At 39.0% G+C, this 23314-nt stretch overlaps 1 protein-coding gene across 8 annotated transcripts in view; it reads right to left on the bottom strand.

Annotated features, from left to right (window-relative positions):
* The window catches only part of LOC120428788 (synaptosomal-associated protein 25), a 46209-nt gene extending 33050 nt beyond the window's left edge, over positions 1 to 13159 (bottom strand). For 6 of the 8 annotated variants that reach the window (XM_039593882.2, XM_039593879.2, XM_039593880.2 and 3 more), the window contains exon 1: positions 12825 to 13020. The gene's annotated coding sequence lies outside the window, so the exon portion shown is untranslated. Of the gene's footprint in view, positions 1 to 12824 lie in introns of all 8 variants that reach the window. The other 2 variants (XM_039593877.2, XM_039593876.2) reach the window with 2 other exon arrangements.
* Between the last annotated feature and the right edge of the window lie 10155 nt (positions 13160 to 23314).

Genomic DNA, 23314 nt, shown 5'->3' with positions numbered 1-23314 from the left:
ACAAAATTAAGAAATCAATAATAGAAAATTTCTGTTAAAAAAAACTGCAAGTTATAAATTCTTGAATTCTAAAACTACAAAAACTAAAATAAAAAATTATGTAACTATGAAATAAGGAAATAAAAAAATAAGGAAATAAGAAATAAGGAAATTTAAAAATTAGGAAATTAGGAAATCAGGGAATTAGGAAATTTGGAAATTATGATATAAGCAAATTAGTAAAATAAAGAAAATAAGAAAATTATGTAATAAGGAAACAAGGAACCGAATTATAAAATTAAGAAATTAGTAAATTAGGATGTTAGGAAATTAGGAAATGAGGAAATTAGGAAATTAGGAAGTTAGGAAGTTAGGAAATTTGGAAATTAGGAAATTAGGAAGTTAGGAAAATAGGAAATTAAATTAAAAAAATAGGATATTCGGAAGTTAAGAAGTTAGGATGTTAGGAATACAGGAAATATGGAAATCAGGAAATTAGGAAGTTAGGAAATTAGGAAACTAGGAAATAAGGAAATAAGGAGTTAAGGAAGTTAGGAAGTTAAGAAATTAGGAAATATGGAAATCAGGAAATTAGGAAATTAGGATAATCGGAAACTAGGAAATCAGGAAATAAGGAAGTTAGGAAATTATGAAATTTGGCTGGTACAAATGTTTAATTTTTTTTCTTGAATTTTTAAATTCTTAAATTCTTAATTTTTTAAATTTCTAAATTCTTAATTTTCATTCTAGATTTTTTTTTAATTTTGGAGGAAATATAGTTTTTGATTGTTATAATTTCGAGGTTTTCGTAAATTTGTATTTACGAATTTCTATATTTCCGATTTTTTAAACTTTTGAAATTTCGACTTGTACATTCGCTTAGAATTTTAAAATTTTTGAGCAATTGAATTTATAAAAACTTTAATATTAAAATTATTATTCAATTCTGCTTATTTTTAATTTTGAATTTCCAAATTTCAGATTTATGTTGAAATTTTCCTTATTATTTAAAAAAAATATTTGAAATTTCTGAAATGTTTGTTATTTTTAAATATTTTTGAATTTGTTGTTTGATTGGACTTCAAAATTTCAGATTATTATTGTATTTTCAGTCAGAACATTTGTATGATTATTGTCAAGTTTAATTTCACTCTGATTTACTTCATTTTGGTCCCGCAATGTGTGGATCAATCGGACAGTGCAGGGGACTCGTAATCCAGTGGTAGCTGGTTGGTACTAGCAATAAATAGTTGGAGACACGATGGCCGACATCTACAAAGACAACTTCTTTTTTTACTCCATTTCGACCACAAAATTTAAATCTGTCCTTTTAATTTCATTATTCTGCATTTTGAGATTCAGCGGGAATTTTAAATATAATTATATCCAATACAAAATTATTAAAACATTTGTAATTATCAGTCGCATTCAAAAAGGAAAATTACAATTCTTTGATTTTAACATCAAAACATGTTACAAACAAGCACCGCGCGAAGAAACGTCAAACGCAGCTGCGTACCGCTTAAGAAAAATCTTTTCGTGACCCTTTCCTTGACCGTTTCTTGGGCGTTTTTTTTATGGAGTTTTGCGTTCCTTCCGATCTGCATACCAACCTTAAGGCTAGTATGAAGATCGGAAGGAAAGGGGTCAAGAAACAGCTTTACGAACAGCAGAACAAAGGAGAGGGAGCGATTTCTTGGGTCTTTTCTTCACCCTCTCTGACTTGCTTGCGCTGCCGCTGCTGCCCATTTGATTTTTTTCTTGACCGGTTCCTTCCGAAGTGCGTACACCGCTTTAAGCTAAAACTGAAAAAGTGATGTTCAGAACAGCTTATGCGCCCTGAAAAAAAACTTCTTGAAAAAATAATGTTGGTCCTATTGGTGAGAATCTACAACCGTTTTCCTATTTTATAACTCTAGTATTTTGAAATAGCGTAGGGAAATTTCAATGCACGAAGTTGCTTATAAAAGGGGAAATCGATGGCCATTTTTTAAACTCGAAAATGTCAAAATTTCAAAAGATTTGTATATATTTTAATGTTAAAATAATTCCTTTTTCAAAGAAGCTCATTTTTTCACAATTTAGCTTATTGTAATTCACAGCCAAATTAACTTGAAAATAACATATAGTTAGATTTTTTTAGTCTGGAAGGTATGACTTTAACTTTATTATACAACAGTCCAAATGTTGATGCTGTATTTATTTTGAGAAGTTCTTCTAGAACTCCTTGAATTTTCTGTCACTTGAGCGCCCCTTCTTTGATGAAAAAATTAATTTAGCATTAAGTATGAATTTAAAAAACACTTCGGTAGAAATATTCAAACAATTGATTTTGGCGCCCCTAAACATTTTTTTTAATATTGTAAACTAAATTATCTAGCTATTTGTAGTTCTACTTTATAATTTGGCGCCCTTTATGTTTCAAATATCTAATGAGGATGTTATAACTGACATTGAAATTTTGTACAATCATCGATTTCGGCGCCCCCCAAGGGCTGGCGCCCTTGGCGGTCGCCAACTGCGCCAACCCCTAGGTACGGCGCTGGACCACATACACACACACACCTGTCCAGAAAATTTAACATTGCCATTTTCCAGCGCTACAATTTTTGATGCTAGACTTGTTGAACAATTTTGATAGTTATAATTCACACAATACAACTTAAATTTTGAAAAAGATTTTCAATCAAATCAAATTATTCGCTCTACAGCATTGCCTTGGCGTTCTCGATTGCGAGATTCCTACTCGAAACTAGGTGTTCGAAGGCTTGATTGTTGAGGCAATTGCAAACCTCTTTTTACACCTTAGCCTCCATCCACCCCGGGATTCGAACTGACGACCTTTGGATTGTTAGTCCAACTGCCTACCAGCGACTCCACCGAGGCAGGACCCAGGGAGACGACTTCTACACCTGGACTGACCTAACGACCTAACCTTTTTAGGTTAGTCCGGGGCCAACATTTACTTCCCGTCCGACGGAAGGCGTGATAAGACAAATCTCGTCTCGACTCGTTCAAATATTTAACAACGTTGTTCACACAAAATTATTTAAATGATTATATAACACACGCACTAAAATAGTTCAATTTTGAATAGAATTTTGAGTTTTGAATTTTAATAAGTTTTGTGTCCTCGACTTGGGTGAACGAGGTGGTGATGGTCGAGGCACAAAGACAATTATTACTCATTAAAACCACATTTATTAAACAAATAACTAAACAGTACAACGAATTAAAACTAGCTGCGCCAAACGCGCTGGCTGCGCGCGATGGCGGCTGGAGCTCTTTTGGTGGATGTCGAGCTCTTGTGACATCAGCTTTACTACCACCAGTGAGTCTAGCTGACGAGGGATGTCCATTTCTTGCGTATGCAACAATAAGATTCAATTTTGATGTTTGATGTTAATCCTAGTAACGTAATTTCCCTTTGTCATCGTCAGCAGGTGTTGAAGTTCACGCTGTGCTGTACTCCTGAACTCAGATCCAAGTTTTTCGCGATATGCGCTCGATGGCATCACGCCTCTTGCAGAAGTATCCAGCGGATAACGTTTATCTTCTCCGGTCGGTGACTGCTTCTTCAGAGATTTTTTTGGTTGCTTAATTTCTGATCTCCAGAGTCGTTGGTGACTGAGAACCAATACCAAGTTTTTCGCATCCACTACCGAGATTTTCGCGAGGGACCGCTTGAATTGCCGGGTACAGCCACTCTCATGAAGACTCAACTGCGCCAGTTACGGAAGGTCTATTATTATGATCTAATCTAATCTAATCTAATCGAACACAAGCGCAGCCAGTCCGAAGAAAGCATCCTGGAAGAACTTGCGGTTAGATTACGCCCCAAGTCCTTTCTTGTCATTATTAATAATTGCAGTACATCCGAGTTACCCCCAAAATGTATAGCAAAAATTAAAGCGGCCAGGCCTACTGCGTTGCATTAACCGCAGAGACAGATTCTGTGAACGGATCACATTTCACAGAATCATCAGGGGAGGAAGGATGCGTGGACATACCGTACCAAACGCTCCGAATCAGTTGGGTGTGGTGTGTTAGTGTAAATTGTCAAATTATTATATTTTTAGGGGGAAGTGGAAATGGGAAAATTGGGGTTGGGAAAATCGGGATTGGGAAATGGAAATGTGGGAAAGGGGTAGGAGGGTTTATTTATTCATAATATTATAATACAGGGGAATATAATCAAATATCAAATAATGATGGAAAGCTCTCACCAAGAAACAGCAATTCTTCAAAAACACAGCCAAGTGGAGATGGTGTCCCGATAGTCTGACCCCAGGATCTTGACAGGACACAGTCCGGATGTTTCGCTGGTACAAATTGCACATCCAGGATGATTGAATAGACTCAACCACAGCCTCTTGAAACAGCATCCGCCATATCTTTTCGTGTTCCTAATCCTTGGCAATTCCGAACGATTTATTGAATTTTCAACGAAATTGACTTCGACAACGACAATTAGAAACAAAATTCCCATTTAACACAAAAAAACCTTATAAAAGAATGCATATAAAGTGAAAAAATAAAATTTGACAAAAATGACGCGGAGCGAAAAAGTTTTCCAACCGTCAGCACCGGTTGCTACGATCGAACCTCTTACGGAAGGTCTATTATTATGAGGGGCATTTCTCAGAATAAATGACTCCGAAACGTTGAGTTCAGTGATCCTGAACGTAATGAATTTGTTGTAAGCGAAAAGATCTCCCAGAGTCCCCACACCTAAGGTTTTGCTGACCGTATGATTTTTCGAAGTTTGCGATATGGATGGACCGGTGCTGGCGATATTTATGTCGTCGCTGAATTCTTCGGACGGCGAGTATCGTAACTTATATAAACTGCATCGACGTAAATTACCTAGTCCTACGCCATTCTGGGGGTATGTTTATGGCATAAAAGTGTTTCTTCGAAAAGGCAACTTTTCGAGTGTTTTTATATCCTTTCCTCAATGAGGAAGAAAAAAGCAATAATAAAAACAAATTTTGATAAGGCCCTCCGACAAAAGAAAGCAAAACCAACACTCACGCAGTGCATATCAACGCAAAGCTACTATATATTCCTTGCCGGCACGCGAGCTTTTGTCCCGACCAGACATTCTCAAGCGATTATCCTCTCTGTTGAATTCCGACGACGAAGGCGACGAGTTCTCTCAGGCCTACGTCGTCGTCGGGCCAAATTCTCTCGCTAATCGTTAGTCGGTGCCCATGCCATGTGGTGTCTTTAACATTCTCATCTCCCGCGTTACCCGCGTGTATTTTAGTTTAGTCTTGCTTGCTCGTGAAAAATCGATACCGAAGAAGAAAAATAACCTGCTGGAAAAGGTTTTATTGGGCTAATTCTGAGCGTGCGCCAAACAAAATCTTTTTTATTATCTATTGTCCGCCAAACCCAAATCATTTTTGTAAACAGAAAAAAATCTAGTTTATTGTTGAGAAAATCAATCGACGTGATTTTTAAAACCAACTTTGTTTTTATGAACTTGAGCTGAGCTCTTTGTGGATTTCTACAAGAATCGGTATCTGCTAATTTACTAAAATTTACTTATGGTAGTAACATGAGCGTCGGAGGCTTAAACAAACACAACTACATAATATGTGAAAAACGATGAATCTTTAAACTAACAATTTCAGAGATGATGCACAAGACATGTGATTTAAAATTCAAATGGTATCATTTTTTTTGTTATTACGTACCATGCAAACAACAATACACGAATACCCAGAATCTTTATAAGGAAGCATGTTTTTTGCAGAGCTTGAAAGTTTGTCAATGCTGCTTCACGAATGAAACAAATCCAATCATAAAGTGAAGTTGATATAAATCTATGGATACTATAGGGTGTAGGAAAATGGGTCAATTTTGCGGGCATGATCCCCTAGGTGTACTGAGCCCGAATCCTACATATCTGGAGCTTTTTTTTTTTTTTTTTTGAAAAGGTTTAATAAACCAAATTGCCAGTTTTTGCTATTTGGTTGTTTTTGAAACCGCATTGAGTCAGGGGTATTAAAAAACACCCAAAAAGCATAAACTAAAAAATTGGTTTATTGTACCAAAAAAAACTCCAGATATGAGCTTGTTTGGTTGCCGCAGGACCTGGTGCTTTGACTTTGAAATTTAAATGAGATTTAAACCATTAAACCGGTGCGTTTTAGTTTTGCCAGTGTTGGTCCCCTTAACGGTTTTTGCAAACTCACGAGCTCAAAGTTCTAGAGAACAACTTTGCCGAAGAGTGCGAAAAGTTTCGTCAACTATTAAGAATGTTACAGAATTTATAACGCCGCCGCTGAAAACTTCAACTTTTTCTTCACTCTCTTCATGTGTAAAAATATTTCAAAAAACTTTTGCCAGAGTAATGTCCATTTAAATTCCATTAGTGAAATCTATGTAAAATAAGCAATTTTTATGGTTAGAAATGTGAAAAAAGAGCCAATAGGTTGGGCCTGGGCAAAGGTTTTCTACGTCTAAAAAGGTGATTGCAAATTTAAACGCAAACTTTTTTAAAAGCGCTATGTCTTAAGCATATATGCGTAAAATCGGTGTTTTGGGATTTGCCGCACCTCATGCACCTTCGAAGGGGATTGTTGCAGGGAATGAGACGAAACTTCAAACGCATGTTTTTTGTTTGCGTACAAAAGTGGGACAAATATGCATATATGTCGAAATAACAATAATTTGTGATGGTTCAACAGTTTGGAAATTTATTATGAAATTCGAAATTCATACGAATTAGTGAAATTTTCATTTACGAATCCGCTCTGAAACATGTACCCTCCCTGTAAAGGCTTATGAATTGATCTCAGTTGAAAGGTTCTCCAAATCTCTGAATTGCAAATGTAACATCCTGGAGCAGAACTGTTAAATTCTAATAAACACCAATTGAATTGAATTGAATCCGCTCTGTATAGTAAGAATCTGTAAATTGCATGGAAATAACACTGGAACTTCCTCAACAACATTGAATTTCAGAGCCTTCTGGAGCCATGAACGATCCCAGTTGGGCTCAAGCAATGCCAAGTACATATACATAGTGGGAGGAAGAAGTGAGTTTACAGTTATTGGAAGCGGGCTCGTGGTTGTTAATTGGCCATTTAATTTTGCTGGATCAGATTTTCGCAATTCGCAATTTTCAGTGTAAGAACGGGCCTTGACCGATCTTATGCACTTTGTTCCCGACGAACACGCACTGCCCTTACACCTACATCTCACCCTTGCTCTGAGTCAGTACGAGCAGCACGCTAGAACACGCTTTGAGTGTTCGTGCCAGGCATGCACACCTTCTTTTCCGGTTACGCATTTTAACTCGGCCGGGGGTGGTACATTACGTAGGGTTTGATGTAAGTATAAGCGCCTAACCATTTATAGTGTGCCTATCAATTTTCAGTAAAGCAAAAAACTGTTCAATTTTTAGTTTGAATTCAAAAACTAATTGTTATTTACAGTGTATTGTTTTCTCCTGAAATCTAGCCTAATGTTGAGTCGTGTTAATCTGTTGCTATTTCTTTTGTCGCGGTGTTTTGTTACAATTTTTGGTCCTAACCATGTTATAAAAGTTTACCAAAAGTACAATAGTTATATTTGTGTTAATCTTTTAACCATTCCATAAATTGAGTAAGGGCTCAAACCTCACTTGTTTGAAAAAAGGGTGGAGATTGAAAACAATAGACAGTAAAAGAGAATATATTTTATAAAAATCAAGAATCAGTAGTAAGAGAATGATGAGCGTATTTTAAAGAATAAAAATGAGAAGCTGGATGTATTAGATGTAAAATTAGACAATAGTTAATAAATAGAGATACAAAACAAGCTTAGATTATAGTAATGATAATTTATAGGACAGATAAAGAATTATTCAAATTAATAAATTCGCAATAAAATCAAAAAAGATTAGGCAAGGAATAGTATATTTTTAAGGAAAAAAATAAAGTTTGTTACAGCAGTATCAATTGGTAAAAAAAAGATTGGAAAAGCTTTGAGAGATAAGAGAATCAAAAGTTAGAAAATCAAAATCAAATGATGGATATTAAATAGAAGAATCAGTGAAGAAGTGAGAATCAATAGAGCAAAATAAAAATAGGAGATAGGTGTCAGCTGAGAATGAAGAGAAGAGAAACCCCGTTGTGCGATGTTTCAACATACTGCGAATCAAAACAATACCGTCTACAATCACAAATTACTTCCCTTTCCCAAATTGTCGCGCTCCTTTCATTCAGCCGTCTCGTGGTCATAGGTTTACGATCCGTTTCCACAGGTCTTCATGAAAACCAAGCCAACGTGGAGGTAAGAAAATAGGACACTTGCAAGGAACCAGAGCTATACTCTTCTGATCAAGATAATACGGATGATCTAACAGAAGTACGGATGTAGTTAGTTGCGCTTCTTCCAGGATGTTCCTTACCTGGACGTCAACCAAAGAGCACGCAACAAGATCAATTTTGCTGAATAAAATATGAAACTTTGAGGCCCTGTATTTGGCTCCAAACAGCTCAACACATTTTTTTATGTTATATATTTTGCGCCCAATCGAAGTCATACCGTCAATGGAGGTGACATTGGGTTTGGGGGTGAGATTGGGTCAAAGTATTTTTTTACGGATATTACCATTTCTCAGGTACTTCCCAATGAAACTAAATTCTGTTAAAAGGGTTGTGTAAGGGACATGCTAAGATGACTTTGCTGAAAAAATCTCGTTCCTAGAACAAATCCTGTTATTTTGGCAGCTGTCTAAAGTTAAGGTACGTTTTTGGCCAAAAATGACCTCTCGAAAAATCAACTATTTAAGTTTTTTGTTGGAATAGATCAAAAAGTACCCAAATGTTTGAAAATCTCTACTCTACAAATATTTTAGCATGTTGGCTGACTTGTTTTTACTATATCTTTGTATTTGAGCATAATTTTAGTTTCATTTGACTTAATGTCACCCCCTTAAAGGGGTGAGATTGGGTCAATTTTCAAACGATTGCCATTTAAGGTAGAGTCCATCATATTACACCATATTTTGGGAAAATGTTAGTAAACTATCTAAGAACAATTCTATATTAAATTTTCAAAAGGTCCTATCTGCATAGGAAACCCATGAGGGATAGGTTGTTTTGAAAATTTAATCTAGAATTCTACGATAAAAGATTTTCGATGTTATTCAAATTGTTTTTGTTATTAAGAAATTACGAGAAGTGTATCGTTTTTTGACCCATAGTCATCCCCACTGACTGTATATGGGATTGTTTTTTTTCCACGGACAAGTCTCTAAACGCCCTCATAAAGTCAATGTTGTAAGATTTTTACCTTTCTTTAGTTAAGATAAGAATATTTTAGGCGTTTTGAATAAATATTAGAGAATCGTCTTTTTATGAACATACTGGATTTTGCTAACAAATTTTCAACCCAAAAACAGTTCTGATCTGTGTTTCCCAAAGTGGGTACTAGACATAACTAATATTCCTGTTTTTGCAAACTAGAATTTCTTTATAAGACCAGCAGCAGGAACTCCGGAAGCAGACTGACAAATTCCTGGTTTGGCCGTGGGCCACACTGGGCTTCACTGTTAACCCTCTACTGCCCAATTTTTTTAGAAATTTTTTATTTTTCCCGTGTTTAGGAGGTCATTTTGAGCAACTTTTGTTCTACGAAAAACTTTACTTCTCTTGTTTTATGTTTTTCTTGTTTCATTTTTAGTATTTTAATTTGCATTTATCTTGTTTAGTTTATGTTTGTTTTTGGCAGAGGTGCATTGGCACGGCACGGGTGCTGCTCTTGTTCTTCTAAGACTTAAAAACACCGTGTTTTTAATCAAAGTACGCGCACGGGCACTGTGTCAGAACTTTGGCTGTACGTGCAAATGTCAATTTGATTTCTGGTTTCAATTTTGTTTTGTTTTTTTGATTTCAAAAATGTGGAAAATGAGGCTTAACTAAACCGTACAGTGAAAAATTCATCAGTTATCCGTGTGTGGAACAAATGTAAAATATCCGGAATAGCTGCCAAGTGCCAAGTTAAGAAATTCGGATGTTTGAGGAACATTTTTAATGGAAACCCGTTTTTTGCAAAGTCTTTGGCCTTTTGAACCTGTGCTGTGGGATTTCCATATTAGGAAACAACCAATCGTACGCTTTACTAGCAAATCTGTTCATTTCATTTTTGTTTAAGGTGAGTTTTAATTTAATATTTTACTGTTTGTTGAAGATCTCAGATTGAGCTTCAGCGCTACACCAGTTCGTGAAAAGAACTGGCCTAGCTCAAAATATAAGTGAAGAATGAAGAATAAAAAAAAACATTCTAGACTTTTTTTGATTAGGTCCTATAAACATATGAAACACAATAGCTTATAGGACCTTTTCAAAAAAAAAACTCTAGACATGTACTTTTTTTCAAAGAGCCGCTGAGAGTTCGGCTCGCGTTCTCGTAAGGTGGTAAAAACACCATGTTCTGTGCCTCCTAGATGTGCATATAAGAACGGGAAATGCAAGTACAGTTCGTTCAAATGCATGTCTGGTTTTTGGTAGTATTTTGCCTACTCTACCACCTCCTATCATTACATTTTGCCTATCTAATTTTTGCATGTTTTTACAGTCACTTTTTCAAATTATTGCATGTTTTTCACATTTTCTGCTATAAAATGAAACCATTATCATTTAAATTGTAAATAAATGCGTAGAGGCATAGTCTGGGGCACTAGAAAAATTACTGCATACTTCTTTTTACTTAAAATATAGGAAATTATAGTAAAAAACACAGCCAAAGTTGACCCCTAAAAAAAATACATTTTTAAAAACATTGGGAAAGTCACATAAAAAAAGTCAAACTTCCAACCCTAAAATTTTCCAAAATTTTAAAAGTTCTTCTTTCCAATGCTTTTTGAAGATCAAAAATTGGTTGAAAAATGGATTTTTGGCGATTTTTTAAATCGAAGCCCGTCTAGAGGCGGGGTTGGGTTGTAGAGGGTTAAAGTATGGAAGGTAGGGCAAGTGCAAACATAGTTTGGGAATCAGTGTTTAGGATGGTCGACTAAACTACTTACTTTACCTTCTGGAGTCACGAAATGGGCTAAATTTTTTCGCTTAAAATAAGGCTGCTGTAAAGTTAAGAGCGAGTTTTTCACCAATGTGTAACAGGTCGTATCGAGGTGCTCCGATTTGGATGAAACTTTCAGCGTTTGTTTGTCTATACATGAGATGAACTCATGCCAAATATGAGCCCTCTACGACAAAGGGAAGTGGTGTAAAACGGGCTTTGAAGTTTGAGGTCCAAAAAACCTTAAAAAATCTTAAAATTGCTCGCATTTCCGTAAAACTTCATCAATTTCAACTCTCTTAGATGCATTCGAAAGGTCTTTTGAAGCACTTCAAAATGTGCTATAGACATCCAGGATTGGTTAACTTTTTCTCTTAGCTTTTGCAAATTACTGTCAAAAATTGATTTTTTTAAAAACCTTAATATCTTCTTGCAACAGCCTCCAACACCCGTACTCTCATAGGTCAAGAGATAGGTAATTACATGGACTATAAGCCTACGGTGTTAACTTTTTGGCCAATCGCAGTTTTTCTCATAGTTTTTCGATTTTTCTAGAACAAGCATTTTACAACGTTAGTTTTTGCCCTGTAAGCCGCTATAGCGGCACTTTTTGGTCTCAATTTTGTCATATTCGGAATCCTCGGACAATTTTACGTAAGTTAGAAGTATTGGAGAGTCGATACGACCTCTAGAACAAACCGAGCAATATTTACAAATACTGCCTCTTAATGATTGTAATTTTTTTAGCTCTAAAAAGTCCAAAATTGACTTAAATTAGTTTTGAAACGTTATACTTTTCCAGACTCATCTTGACAGCGCTTTGTAAACTTGCGACAAGCGAACCGATTTCGAACAATCAGCAGTTTAAGCAACACAATAATGCTCTTATTATCATAAGCTCAGATTTCAACTAAATTTTAATAATGTTTTTTAGAGTTACTTCTTCATTGTACTCTCTTCAATTGAAGAAACAATCCATTATACATTCTTTTATAAACACAACGCAATTAAATATTATAATGTTATTTCCGCATGCTCAGCTCAACTGTTGTTGACTCATGGGATTATTTAAGACTTTAGTCATTGCATGAGATGCGATTAGCGGGATCGATAGCTGACGTCATAAATTCATACAAGTCCAATGATTTCAACGCAAAATATAGAGAAAGATTTAACCCAAAACACGGCCTGCTTCGTTGGTGTTCCACCAAGAGACGGGTCCAATTCAATCTCTTTGTGCATCCTTTGGTTTCTCCGAATGACCCTGAATAAAGCGAATGAATGAAATCACCCACACCGTGTCCGTGTCCTTCGCACTCGCCAACACCACCGCCCACCACCCACATCTGTCCCCCGGGTGGGTTGTGTTGGAGCAAAGTGAAGATGTGTTGGTGTTATGCGCGTGTGTACACACGAAAAAGGAACAATCCACTCCGAATTGCCGCAGCAGCACTGTCTCTTCGGGAACCACTTTTTTTCGTCATCGTCCTCTCTCTCCAACGCGACCAACACTAAGACCAGAAAGGGCGTAGCACACACGATGTCTATTGGAGAGAAGAAAAAAAAACTTCTTTTCCAGACCAATTTTCACTGCACAAATTCTGATCCGGAATCGATTGCATTTCCGTTTTTCAGCCTACTGGGTCTCTTCTTTCCTTGACCCCAATCGATGACGACGACACATTCCGAAAGTAGTAGGCTCATCTTCTCTTTTTTCTTCCCCTGGCCAACTATGACAAATCGATCGATTTCTCGGATGACAATGCACCAAATCGACAAAATTGCTTTTCCAACACTTTTCGGCCATCCAGCGGCTAAACTCCAATTACCTGATTGATTTCCGAAACTTGGCGCTTCACCACCGAAGGAATCACAGCAATTTCCGATCGAATTTGGTCGAAAAACTCCTTTTTTCTCCTGCCACACGGGAAGGTATTTTATTGCCTTTTGCTGCTGGGAACTCGCGCACTCGCGATAACTGTCGTCTCCGAGAAAAACCTGGCAACTGACGGACCGATTGTAAAGTGCGAAGAAAACATTTCAGCAGAGGGAGTGGGTGGTGGGTGGTTGTCAGCTGTCAGATGTGCACGCTTGTAAACATAAAAGAGTGGTTGGGTAAAAGTCTGTTCAATGAGAAAAGTTTAAGCTTTTCCAATGTGATTTCTTTAACTTGAATTTAGCCACCGACACACGATGGGGCACATTTTAGTAGATTTTTTACACTCCATGTGTTACGTCGGTTTCGGTGGTTTAGCACTATCATTTGTTTAGAAACTGTGCCTCAAGCTCGGCCTCAAGGCCACATGTACACTCAAAATCAGAATAACCCTTAAAAGGGTACTTTCTATCCTTTTTTCAAGTTTACCCGTCGTCACCCTTTTGAAAGGGTACGAGGGCGAAACCCTTCGAAAGGGTACTGGCCTAGTACCCTTTAAAAGGATACTAAGTCTTGTCATGGAGCGGCGCGCTCACTAGCGACATCTATGAGTCAATCAGATTTTGTTGAACCAGTGGCGCCATCTGTTGGATTTTTAATAAGTAGTGTTAAAAATGCAGTTTATTTGAATAACGGTTAAATTTAATTTATTTATTTAAATAAACAATTAGTCAACAGTAATATTAGACACTACTTTCAAATTGTATTTTCATCGAGCGGCAAACGCTTTGAACTTCGCCATATGTGAACTTGGATGGTTCCTGTCCCTTGGCCCAAATCACGTGCATCAAATCGCCGCCAGCTTGCGACGAACACGATCGTCGTGGTGCCGTCCACCTCGAACCCTCCGGTGGCGGTCAGATCCGACACACGCGGTAAGTTTCCTCGCGGGCTGTTCCGATCACAATGTCTGTGCGCGTTGAAGTCGTGCCGCGGAGTCCACGTCCACGTGTGTTGGTGGTTTTTGGTTTGGGTTTGGTCGTAATTTCGGCCATGGGTTCCGACTCAGAGGACGGCATTGATTTGGGTTTTGATTTGGGCTCCAGCTCGAATGTTGGCTCGGGTTCTTGCTCGCTGGTGGGCGGGAGTCTGAAATAGAATGATCATTTATGAGTCTGGAAGATGTTCAGAAAACAAACACTTGAAAATACAAGCAAAAAACTCTCACCTCCGGTGGCACGCTTTATCATCTTGGACTTGAGTTCCACTTTCTGCCTTCTGGTTCCGAGGTACTTTCTGAGGATGATCCCGGCTCGGAAGTGCTTTCCGGTTCCGGTTTGGAAGACACCTCGGGCCTTGGATGCGGTCCTGGTTCAGCCGATGGTTCCGAAGCAGGTGCTTTCCGGTTCTATGGACAAAGGAGGCCGGAAGTTAGTGGTTAAAACCAAATGTTGCATAAATCAACGCGACACACACACAAGCATTCATGTCTTACCTAGTTCCGTAGCGGGCTCCGGTGGCGGTCGGTGGCTCTGATTCTGCGCTCGTTTCCGGTTCGGGTTCTGCATGTCCCGTTTCGCTACCTCCAGCAGCATTAATCAACGGAAGTTTTTTGCACTCGGCCGTTAGGGGACCATCCATAAACCACGTGGACACTTTTTTGGGAATCTCAACCCCCCCCCCCCCTCGTGGACAATAGTCGATACAAAAAAAAGCTTTTTTGTATGGATCGTGGAGAATCGCCATACCCCCCCCCCCCCCTAAAGTGTCCACGTGGTTTATGGATGGTCCCTAGACGTCGTGGTTGCAAACCGAGTCGAACTCAGGACGTTCCGTTGGCTTTGAAGATCACCTCGATTTTCGCGTATTTCTCCAAGATGCGTCTTCTAAAAAGCCGTGACTACCGGGTGCAACCTTGCGTGCAACGCAATTCATCTGCAGAAAGGAAACACCCAAAAAGTTAATCCGGAACTCCCGGCAATCTAAATAAAAAAAAACAAATCTTTCACCATCAGACAAGATCATCTGTTGGATCGAATACGAAGATTCCAGCGAGATGCAAAACGACTCGGTACCGGGAAACTAGTTGACCTCTCGATCGTGCAGCGCATGGTCCACCGGAGTGGCCATAATCTTCAGGAACAACTCTAAAGCGGTATACGCACTTCGGAAGGAACCGGTCAAGAAAAAAATCAAATAGGCAGCAGCGGCAGCGCAAGCAAGTCAGAGAGGGTGAGGAAAGGCCTCAAGAAATCGCTCCCTCTCCTTTGTTCTGCTGTTCGTAAAGTTGTTTCTTGACCCCTTTCCTTCCGATCTGCATACTAGCCTTAAAAGTTTAAGAAAAACTTGGAAAACTTAAAAAACACGCACCACGCACGAGCACGATCCAAAACGTCAAACAGATTTAAGTACCAAATTAAGAAACCAGGGCGGCGCTAGTGGTACTTGTTGCAAAGAGAGTTACCCTTTTGAAAGGGTAACGCCAGTGAGGTGAATCGAAAGGATAGTTTTAACCCTTTTAAAAGGATAAAATGTACCCTTTTGCAAAGGGTAAACCTCGAGTACCGTTTAAAAGGATACTTTTAACCCTTTCAACCGGTAACTTTATTTTTGATTGTAGGGAATGTTGGAGTTGGGAAAAGTCAAAAGGCGGCACAATGAAAGAATGGTTTTTTTACGAAGACCTTTGTTTTGCGGCTCTATCGTGACGTTGAAATTGCAACAAGGAGTTAAACTCTCTGGCAAGCTCCTGTGAATTTCACCATGAAATCTACGAAAGTTTCACTCCATGTTACCGGCTCAAATCTCTCTTTATAATTTCTCGATACGGGGTACACACTCAAAAATACTGTAACACTTAAAGTATCTAACTTTTATGGTAAAAGTTTGCAAAAATTATTGCTTATTGCGAGATAAAATCACGTTTCTCCTTCGCTGTGACTGATTGGAGATTATAGCCGCCTTACTTCCGCAGTGTAAAAATCAGCAAATTGAACTGAAATTCTAAGTTGATTTGGCTGTCAACTTGATTTGTTTTGAATATTTTCCAAAAAGTCAGCTGAAAACTCAAGGCAACCTTTGACAACAGCCAAAAATTTGTTCTGCGGTTGTCATGCGGCTGTCATGCGATCATTATCTTGCGGTCGTATCACCGCGCGTGAACTCTAATTATTGACGCCCGCGATAATAGATAGAACAAAATTAAAACTTCTTTGTTTTATAGTTATATTCTGTTCTTGTTAATTTAAAAGTGTGAACTTTTTCTATATAAAAGTTCAATAACATTTGTTAAACGTGTAGGAAAAAAATCACACGTTCAAAGGGAGCGTTATTTTATTACGTAACGCAGTTGGGGGAGAGGGGGGTCGGAGGCCGTGTTACGCTCAATACAATTTTTTTAAAATTTGTATGGAAATTTTGTTACGAGGGGGCGGGGGAGGGGGTCTAAAAATCCGATTTTTTGCGTTACGTAATAAAAGAACGCTCCCAAATGTATACAGAGAACAAGAAAGCAAGAAAGAAATGTCGAATGACAGCAGTCCAGAGCCAGCGAGTAAGATGGGCGCCACTCCTTGTTTAAAGCGGTATACGCACTTCGGAAGGAACCGGTCAAGAAAAAAATCAAATGGGCAGCAGCGGCAGCTCAAGCAAGTCAGAGAGGGTGAAGAAAAGCCCCAAATAAACGCTCTTTCTCTAGCTCTCTCTCCTTTGTTCTGCTGTTCGTAAAGCTGTTTCTTGACCCCTATCCTTCCGATCTGCATACTAGCCTTAAAGACTCAAATCGACGGTAACATTTCAAAAGGCATCATGTACATTTTGACACTTTCTGGGTTATTGCATATTCTGAAAGTACTCCTAATAAGCTACCTCTCCACCAAAAATGAGCAAAAGTTACTTCAGTAAAGTCTGTTTAATCATGATTTTAAATAAAGTAACATTAACAAAATCTCTGCCATCAGCAGTCCCTGTTTATATAGCCCTGTCAACCTGTCAAACAAAAGACTACATAAACCTCGTAACGAAAAAAAAGCAACATGAACAAAGCGCCATGTCAGCCCTCTGTCACGGCGGCCATGTTTATGAAACCTAAATGTTCGACGCGAACATGAAGACAACAAAGAAGATGAAGAACGCATTTGCTGTCAAAATTTGAAAATAAACAAACCGCGTGGTAAACAAAGGTATAATTTCATAATGTTGAAATGATTTCCATGAAAAAATAACGACACGGGACGGATTTCCAAACACAAGTTCCCGAAGGACCCTACCCGCCAGAGACTATGGATAAATGCTCCGCGAAGTAGCGATGAAGACGGTTTTGCAAGTTCAAAGTTCAGATTTATTCGGACCACTTCGCGATGAACTTCTTGTGAGTCCACAAAAGGGACTATCCATAAACCACGTGGACACTTTTTTGGGAATCTCAACCCCCCCCCCCCCCCCATTCGTGGACAATTGCCCATACAAAAAAAAACTTTTTTGTATGGAGCGTGGACAATCGCTTACCCCCCCCCCCCTCCTAAAGTGTCCACGTGGTTTATGGATGGTCCCAAAGGTCGGATTCTACACAAGCACGCGATTCCTTCGATTCCCTGTGCGAGTCGACAGCGGGAGTGGGCCAGTCCTCGGAGAAGGTTATTGAAGGATGCTCGGAAAGACCAGCTCCGCCACAATCACCGGAATCACGGATGTTTCTGCACTTGGTCGGTAACTCCCTGCCGGAGATTGCAGCGAGTTGTTCGGAAGGATCAACAGCGGGACTTGGCCAGTCTCCAGTCCAGTACTACTCAGCAAATCTTACCGGACAATCGGAAGCAACAGTTTTCATCTTTTTTCGTAACAGATTTGCACACACAAAAAGTGATGTTTCTTGAAGATTTGGTGTAAACAAACAGACAACACCAATACTGCTACACTCACAGAGCCCACGCAGTAGTATTAGTGAAGAGCCCACGATAAACAACGTGGGCTCTTCACTAATACTACTACGTGGGCTCTTAGAGGTTTTGGTGACTGTCAAACGTTCTAGCCATTTACAGTGGTGCCAGAGGGTTGCGCCATGTACATTCGGCGAAGAAAAACGAATCATAACAAAGCGTCCCCCTCAATGACAGCAGGGTGATATAGACGTTGGTGATTTCAAAAGAAGTTATGTTTGTTTTTCTCAAATAAAATTACGGAAATAATGTTTTATTGAATATGGATGATCAAGTATCAATAAAAGCAACGTTTTTCATCGTTTGTTATCATTAGAAAATCTTATTTTGTTTTTATGTTAAAATGGGAATTGAAAATATATGCTCAACATTCAAATGCGTTTTTCTCAAAACGCATGGTTTGTACATGATGCTTTTTGAAATGTTGGCGTCGAAATAGGTCCGATTAGGGGAACGCTAGGGGGAACGCCATGTTTTTCCATCGTGCCAATGTTGCCAATGTTGGCATTTCAGCACATTGGCGGACGATTAGTAGTTAGTCTATGATTACAGCTTCTAAAAAGCGTTTAATATTGTGGATTTAGCTGGTAGCTGGATTTTCTGGCATCTTTTTTTCATAAAATTATTTTTATTAGGTCCTTTTCGGTACTGGGACCTGGTTAGGACCGAGTCGGGCCCCGGTGACCCCGGTGGTTGGTCACTTTTTCGTTTAACACTGATCGTACAATAGCTTAATAGGAAGTGAGCAAGCAAGTTTCTATCAACACTTTCGCATTTCTGAAGTTTTTTTTTTTAAAAGTTCCAATAAACCAAATTTTCAGTTTTAGCCGAGGTTTTAGCTTTTTGGATATTTTTGAAACCGTATTGAGTCAGGGGTATTAAAAAATACCCAAAAGGCAAAAACTGAAAATTTGGTTTATTGGACCTTTTTTTTTTAAAAAAACTCCAGATTTGTTTAGGTGGTAAGAATTTGCAAATTGGGTACTAAAGCCCTATGTAAATTTTTATGTACAACGGTAAAAAACACGATTAAAAACCATTTCTGATCACTTTTTTTCATTATAATGCAAATTTTTTTTTTACAAGACAACATTTTTTCGGTGGATCAACTATGGTCCCCTTGGAACGAGCTGTCAAGTAGGAGCTTTTCTGTCAAGAAGGACCGCGAGGTTAATTTTTCAAAATTGATTTAAAAATCCATTTTAAACTCTTTGTGGTCGTACAAAGGGTCATTGTTCTCAGAAAAATAAGCTTTATCGCTGTAAACAATAATATCAGCAATCTAAGCTTCATTTTAGCACAGACAACAGACGTTTGGGCTCGATTCTTCCTTTGTGTAAATCATTGCTACAGTTTTTTTAGTTGTGGCAATCCGTTTGTGGCGCTGTAGTCGCTTTGCCCTGACACATTGCCCGCTGTCAAAATATCGCTTTCCGCCTACTGTCATTTTCCATTTTGTTGGTTTTCAACGTTTGTAATCGTTTGTTCTGGATGAAAAGTTGATTTCAGCCGATTTCAGCAAAATCTCTCGCGCTTGCAGCTGCTTGATAAATGTGAGGCAACCAAAGTGGCCAACCTGGTTCCTGAACCGATTTTAGCCCCGACGGATTACCGATTGGAGTACGGCGTCGTTATAGAGGAGGTGTGCAAACGACCGACGTTCCAATCAAGATCCCCTCGGAAAATACGGTCACCCGGTGTCATCTTCAACGCAACGGAAGCTGCCACACTCCCCCCGCACCCGATTTTGATTTTATTTGTGTTCCTTGTCAGCATGATTCGCAAAATGACCTCTGACGGGGCTACGCTTCTTGAACCTGGTGCCACTCATGGAAGAGGATGGGAAGGGGAGGGGTGTGGGGGTGTTTGAGGATCGCTTGCACTGGAAATCCGGTGGGGGAAACTGACGCACCGGGGAGAACATTCAAGATTTAGGCCTTTGGTATGGCGACGAGGGTTCGCCGGAAGTGGCGGCACTTGAAGGTGGGGTGGGTTTCGAGGGCGTTGAAGAGGTTGGTGTCTTGGAGGTGAGGGTTGAAGTGATCGTGGTAGCTGGTTTGTCGGTTCCGGAGATAATCTTCGGAATGCGGTCGTTTGGGGTCAAAATGTTTACGGGGTTGGCCGTGCTAGTAGCTCTTGCTGACGGCGCCGATGACTTCCAGACTTTATCGGAACCAGTTCCGGATTGTTTCGTTTCTGGTTCCGGATCATTTCTCCTCCAAGAAACGCTTGCCCATCCTCCCGATTTCCACCGGGTCTCTTCCTCCTTTTCGCTTTCCTCGGTTGGTTTTGTTTATAAACACAACCAGCAAGAATTTGATAGCCTCAAGCGCGGCCTTGGTTGCTGTGTTTAAAAAAGCATCAGACTAGACTATTTTTTTTAATATCAATAATTAAATGAAAAAAAACTTCCATGTGCTCGTAAATCGTGTTAATTAATAATTAAAGTAGATTTACTATAGCATAAAACATAATCTTTACCTTTTTACATTTTTTTTCGAAAAATTTAAATAATATATTTTTTAAATATTTCTGGGTGATGCATTTTCAAACACACCTTCTCAGAAAATCATCATGGCTGCTTTAGAGAGTGGCAATAGGCTAACAGATGGCGCTAGTATATTAGCAGGATGCGGCTGCCATGTTTTTACACACGATTTTCAAATTATTTTGTTCTAGCCGCTACGTCTGTTGTCTGTGATTTTAGGACCCAATTGGGTTCTAAAATTAAGCTTAACCTTCTGACATTATTGTTCACAACGATAAAGCTTATTTTTCTTAGTACTATGAGCCTAAAACCACAAAAGGATTAAAATGGATTTTAAAAATCAATTTAAAAAATAACTTTACAGAATCTTCTTGACAAAATATTTAACAGCTCTTTCCAAGGGGAACATAGTTGTTCCATCGTAAAATGTTGGCTTGCCATTTTTTTTTTGCATTAATTATAAAAAAAGTGATAAAAATGGTTTTAAGAGTGTTTTTTTTTACCATCACACAAAAAATATTATGGTAATGACAAAAGTAACTTACTTTTGAATTAATAAGTGGTTAAAATTTGCTACATTAAAAGTTTTTTTCTTGTTTTGAAATTGAAAACTTTAACTGCCACAGTTTTTGAAAATCTCATTGCTAACTTATTTAAAAGTTTTAACTTTTAATTCGACTGTATAATTTCTTTCATTTTGTCGTTCTCGTGAAACCGTGTACGTCTAAGTCCAAAATGTAAACAAACGTTTTGGTGATTCCGGTGGTTAGTGAGTGGTGGTCCACGACGTCAATCAAAACAAAACGCGTCCGCAGCCAGGACTTGTACGCGGATACCTTCGAAGGAGGATGGTGCGGAACAAGGTTAGGGGATTAGGGGAAAGTTGATTTTCAAAAGGATGAGGCCAGCTTCCTGCCGGATCTGCAGCTGTTTCACGACCGAAATGGGTAAGAAGGAAGCTTGGGTGTTGGGTGGCGTTTGTGTTTGATTTTTGTTTGTTTTTGTAGAACGCCGTTTATGCGGATGTGAATTTGCACCGGTTGTATTCGATAAAGTTAGTTTTAGCGGTGAGGAGAAGGATCCGACGCAAGAGGGAAACGACGAGAAGCGATCGGAGGTTCGGAGGTGGTCAGCGCGGATGTTGCACTCGGTGCTGGCGGTTTACGACCATCAGCAGCATTATGTGCCGAAAGTGATGACGGGACAGTGTGGGATGTCCTGAGGGTCTGCAGTCCATTTCTCTGTACGGGACATGTTTGACGAGTATTACATAAACATCCGGAAGAACAGTTTGCACCAGTTCTGGAAGAACCGTCTGTACGAAAGCCGCAGGTCCTGAAAATGTCGTACTCGGATTACTTCCAGAGGTTGCAGCGATATCCGACGAACCTGATCAAGAACATCTACCTGGAATACCGAAGAAGTCACCGGTGAGTATTGAGAATGTGGTCAGTGTCTAGCCAATTTAATTTACTTTCAAACTCTTTCAGCAACTCCCGCCCGCAAACTCTCAACTCGCGACGGCGCAGCTTCGGCCGGATGAACTGGCAACATCTGTGCCATTCTCGAAGGAGGACGTTGTGATCGGGAACTATCGGTTCAGGCGCTTCACTTCCCAGTCGGAAAACGCCGACTTACCTTCCCGAATTAACACCCAATGGCCAACTCCTCCAAGCCTGTCCTGATGATGGCCGGCAACGAGACCACCCTGTTCTCTACATCGCTGTCGCGCTCCAAAATGTAGGCCGCGATGTTAAGCAGCATAAGCAGCAGTTTTAATATTAAAATTAAAATAAAAATAGAAATAAAATCCATCACATTTTTCGAAAATCACCACTGTAATGTTAAATGTTATTTATTGTTGCCATAAAAAGTTTCTTCTTATAATAAAAGTTAAAAACTTTTACCGATACAACGATTTTGTTCCAGAAGTGCATGGTAGTATCAAAAACTGTCCAACTTTTAAATTAAAAAGTTTGAACTTTCTACGAATATTCACCAACGCGAACTTTTAATCCAACGAACGATCTTTTTAAATTTAGAGTATTTTTTCTTTGTGTGCATCCCGGTCACGGGAATTTCTAGCAGAGTTGGCTCTGTTAGAATCCTGCTAGAATGATTCTAGCAGGCCTGTTAGATTTCTGTTAGAATTTTGCTAGAACATTCTGACAGAATGAAATCTGTTAGAATTCTATAAGAATTTTGTGAGAAAATTCTGACAGGGCAAAATCTGTAGAAAATGATGTCATTTCCGCCCAACCGCTTTGTGGCGAATGTGATTTCCGCAATTACCATCTTTTCATTGAACATGTTCAGGCAAGTTCATTTTTTGTAACGTTCTTGCCTTGAATGGAGATGCATTTTCCCCTGCACTACCTAATTCGGTAAGTAAAATGAACTTGAGTAATTTTAATCAATCCAAAACACACAACATTCTGCTTTTTAATTCACAGATGAATTGCGATATCGCAGATAGCTGTTTCTCGGAGGCCGGTGAGCGCAGCACCGGAGATGTCGGCGATTCCACACATGGAGCATCCCAGACAACTGCGCAATCGAAAGGTTCCACCACGGAATATTGTTTATCCTCGATTACTTCAAGTCGTCGTGTGTCAACTTCTATGGAATGTGTTCATCCGGAACCGGCACATTAAAACCATGCGAACAAACGTGAGGTGGAATCAAGACCTGCAGAAAGTGTTTGCTCCAATCGCACCAGAAAACGTGAAATAATAAGTGTTTGAGCGAAAAGTGTCTGCTTAAAAATGTGTTGTAAGAGGTGATTTTTGAATAAAGATAAATTTTCAAACAAACTTTTCACCCAAAAAATTCTATCCGTTCTATTCTAACAAAAATCTAGCAGGATTCTAGCAGAAAATTTCTGCCAGCTCGTTCTAGCAAGATTCTAACAGAAATCTAGCAGCTGGCCTGTCAGAACAGTTCTAGCAGCATTCTAGCAGGATTCTAGCAGAACCGGTTGATTTCGCCGGTTCTGCTAGAACCGGTTATTGCATTTGA

The sequence above is a fragment of the Culex pipiens genome, chromosome 1 (genome assembly GCF_016801865.2).
Source record: "Culex pipiens pallens isolate TS chromosome 1, TS_CPP_V2, whole genome shotgun sequence".
Classification (NCBI taxonomy): Eukaryota; Metazoa; Arthropoda; class Insecta; order Diptera; family Culicidae; genus Culex; species Culex pipiens.
Note: the sequence above shows the minus strand (reverse complement) of the source record. Positions and strands in the feature narration are given on the sequence as shown.